Source organism: Rhagoletis zephyria, unplaced genomic scaffold (assembly GCF_001687245.7).
Source record: "Rhagoletis zephyria isolate East Lansing unplaced genomic scaffold, Rhagoletis_zephyria_1.1 Rzeph_scaffold_03262, whole genome shotgun sequence".
Lineage (NCBI taxonomy): Eukaryota > Metazoa > Arthropoda > Insecta > Diptera > Tephritidae > Rhagoletis > Rhagoletis zephyria.
In genome coordinates, this window is record NW_016160345.1 from 4,165 (window position 1) to 8,328 (window position 4,164).

Sequence of the window (4,164 nt, forward strand, 5' to 3'; positions counted from 1 at the left end):
TCGGTTTTAGGTTCGGTTTCGTTGCCAATCGAAGTGGACGGCGAGTCGGTCCTCCTGCAGTGCCTCGTAGTCCCCGGTTTGCCTCAGAGTCTTATCCTTGGTATCGTTTATTGAACCAAGGCGGGTATCATCCAGGATTTAATGAAGATGAGGTGGAGCTTTTCTCAACCGGAACAGGAGTCCTTGGCGGCGATAGTGGACCACACCGAGCCAGGCAGTAGAGAGGCTAGTGCCTTAGAGGAGTTAGGTTAGAAGGGTTAGGTTGAACCCACCTTGTCGGGCAAATAATTAGGGTCAAGGCAGGAGTCGAACCTGTCAAGCAACGTTATTACCCCGTGTTTCCCGTCATGCAGTCGCATATAGACGAGGAATTGAAAGACATGCTCGAAAAGAGTGTCATTGAGAAGTCGCATAGTTCTTGGGCGTCCTTGTAGTGATGATTAGAAAGAAAGATGGGTCTTATAGGTTTTGCGTAGATTATAGGGTCTTAAATAAATGCACTGATAAAGATATCTATCCCCTCCCTTATGTTTCAGCGACCTTAGACAAGCTACGGGACGCAAGGTTCTTGTCCAGTCTGGACATTAAGTCTGCTTATTGGCAGGTGCCGGTGGAGGAGCGGTCGGGGCCCTTCACGGCGTTCACGGTACCAGGTCGGAGTCTCTTCCAGTTTAGGAGAATGCCATATGGGTTGCATAATGCACCCGCGACTTGGCAAGGATTTATAGATTCGGTCATAGGTCCAGAGTTAGAGCCTCATGTCTTTGTTTACCTGGATGACATCATTATCGTCACGAATAACTTTGAGAAGCATTTGGAAATTTTGCAAGTAATTTTAGATTGGTTAGCTAAAGCAGGACTTAGGTTGAACAGGACTAAATGCAATTTTTTTAGGTCAGAGCTAAAATATTTAGGCTACGTGAAAGACAAACACGGTCTACACGTAGCTCCAGAGAAGGTAGAGGCGATGGTCAACATCGAGAGACCCAAAAATGATAAACAGGTTAGGTCCTTTATAGGTACAGTATCCTGGTACCGTAGGTATATAAAAGATTTCGCGGAATTAGTTAAGCCTCTCACCAAACAAAGTTAACAAAGAAAAACCGAGGGAATGGGAGGGAATGCCTAGTGACAGCGCCGGTTTTGAGCTGCCCAGATTTTAAGAGGCTTTTCACAATCCAGACAGGCGCGTCTGATTCCGGTGTACGAGCAGTGTTGACCCAGAGATTTGAGGACGGTGAGAGGGTTATAGCGTATTCGAGCACGTCCCTGAATAAGAACGAGAAAAATTATTCAACGGCAGAGAAGAAGTGTCTAGCGGTCCTGTGGACGGTCGAGAAATTGCGCCCATATGTTGAGGGCGCTAAGTTTACGGTTATCACTGATCACTATTCCTTAGTTTGGCTAAACAATTTGAAAAATCCTTATGGTAGGTTGGCGCGTTGGCCATTAAAGCTTCAGCAGTACGATTTTGAGATTGTACACCGGAAGGGCACCGAACATGTGGCTCCAGATATGTTGTCTCGTATGTGCCAGTTGTTTCTGAAGTTTCTACTAGTGACCCTTGGTTGTTGAAAATGATTCGCTCTGTTGAAAAGGAACCCTTGTCATATCCAGCCTGGAGAGTAGAAGGTGGCTACCTCTACAAATTCGTTAGGTCGAAGTTCCCCTCTATCTATGGAAACTCGTCGCATTGGAAAAAGGTCCTAGGGCGCCAGGAAAGGTTGGTGGTTCTAAAGAAATATCATGATGACCATATGATGGTCATATGATGTGTATAAAGTTAGCGAAACAACATGAAGCAAAAAATGTCGCATATACCCATGAACTTGCCGTTTTTTTGCCGTTAATTAGTTGTGGAAAAAATAATTTTGTCGCTCTGGTATTTTTTTAGATATAAGGTGTTTTGCTAACTTTATATAAAGTTAGCGAAGCACCCCTCCAAACATAGGGGTGTCAGAAAAAATTTCGCTTAGGTTGCACAAAAATTTTATTGGCCACAGTTGAAGACGGATATAGCGAATTATGCGAGGAAGTGTAAAGTCTGTCAGCAGGTTAAGCCTGATAATTCACAGCCGGCTGGGGGTATGGTCGAGAGGTCCAATGCAGTCGAGCCTTGGGAAATGATTTGCGTAGGTCTGGTAGGGCCATTGGTGAAGTCGACCCAGGGCTACCAGTATATTTTAGCGGTGGTGGATTATATTTCGAAGTTTCCACTTTTGTTCCCCTTACGGGCTGCCACGGCGAAGGGCATCTGCAAGCTTCTCGAGGATCAGGTATTTCTTTTGTTTGGTGTCCCTCGGTCGGCGGTTTTCGACAACGGACACCAGTTCAAGAGTCGTGAACTGCGGGGACTCTGCGGTGCTTATGGCGTCCAACTCCGATACACCGCACATTACCATCCGCAGGCTAACCCGGCTGAGAGGATAAATCAGATTATAAAAACTACGCTTAGGGCTTATTATCGAAGAATCAGCGATCATGGGATCAGCAATTAGCTAAGGTAGCTTGTTGCATTAGGTCAGCGCAGCACGAGGTTTTAGGAGCCAAGCCTTATTTTGTTAATTTTGGTAGGGAAATGGCGTTAGAAGGTAGTAGGGATTACATTGAATAGTTAGGGGATCAGGATAAGGTTAGTTACGAAGACCGAGCAGGGAGGCTCGAAGGTATTAGGCGTGTAGTCAGAACTAGGTTGGAAGAGTCTAGTGCGAAGTTAGCCACGCAGTATAACCTTTGGAGGCGGGATGCCCAGTATATGCCAAGAGAGCTAGTGTGGAGGAAAAATTGTGTGTTATCGGATGCAGCGAATTAATACGCGGCCAAGTTAGCACCGAAATACATAGGACCATTTATAGTGAAAAGGAAGGTGTCGCCATGGACGTATGTCCTGGTAGACGATACAGGTCGGGAAAAGGGGACGTGGAACGCCAAAGAATTGAGACCTTATAGGGACGAGTAGCTCAACTCTTAGACAAAAGAAAGCTTCGCTTTCTTTTTAATGAGGAAGGGGTGGAGTTGTCGCGTATTGGCCGCAATAAAGTTTTCTTTTGTGTATTCCTCCGTTTTACCCTTATTAGGGGTGTTCGCGCCAAAACGATACCGACCAGTAGTAAATGGATAGGAAGAAGAGATGACGCGAAAAACCACAATAGGGGCGCCTTTTCTCTTACCGCGGCACTTTTGTTGTCCGCCGAATGATGGCAATGGCAAAGTCCATGGTGCTTGTTTGTGTGCGCCGTGGTGGCGACCGCCAAAGTGCCCAATTTGTTTAAGATTTAACGGGCCAGCACCAAGTGATCGGGCACCAACAACACCAGTACTGAGGCCCGATGGTTTTGCGGACCGCCGCGTAGGTTAGAGCCCAACTTGTAACTGCGCGCCGGGGCAGAACCTAGTGAGCATTGCGAAGGGAAACATCCCTTTTTATCGAGATAATTGAAAAGCGTTTTGGTACCAGACGCGGTACAGTGGTTTGTTCGGAATTAGCCCTTAGCCTGTAATGGGACAGGCAAACCTAGAAGTGGCCCCAGTCGAGGTGGAAGAGGGCGGATTCGGTAGCGGATTTGGACGGCGTAGCACCGCAGGAGCACCCAGTGGTCGACGCACACCCCGCCAACAGCATAAGTATCATCTGTGTTGTTGCCTGTATTTGGAGAGTAGAGTTGTCGGTAGTTTTTCCCTATTGTGGTCCCTATCCTTTCTCTTTAGCATCCCGCACCCAGACCCCAGTCACTCGGCGGGTTAAAGTTACCCCCCGCAGCTTAGGTGGTATTGCGAGTGGGTTCTTAACCTTTTGGTTGGACCTCACCTCGGGTGCACCAACAAACGTGGTTTTGTTTTTGCATTTTTGTTGCGTAGAATCTTTTGTTTTGTCGTTTAATACTTTGGGCCGAATTTAAATACTCAGTGACTTGTCTCGTAATTTTAGGCTCGCCCTAGTAGTGATATTTGTACGTTAGTTCCCTATATACATATTAATAGTTGATGCCGTTCCCTCTTAAAATTGCTGTTGTCCAACTTTAAATTCCATTTGCCCTCAGTAATTTGTATATTGCCCTGATGTTCCCCTTCAAGCAACCCCGCCGTCTCCACTGAGTCAGCCGGTTGCAATTTTATTGTCACTTCCTTTTTGTGCGTATATTTGTTTATTTGGTTGGCCCTTGT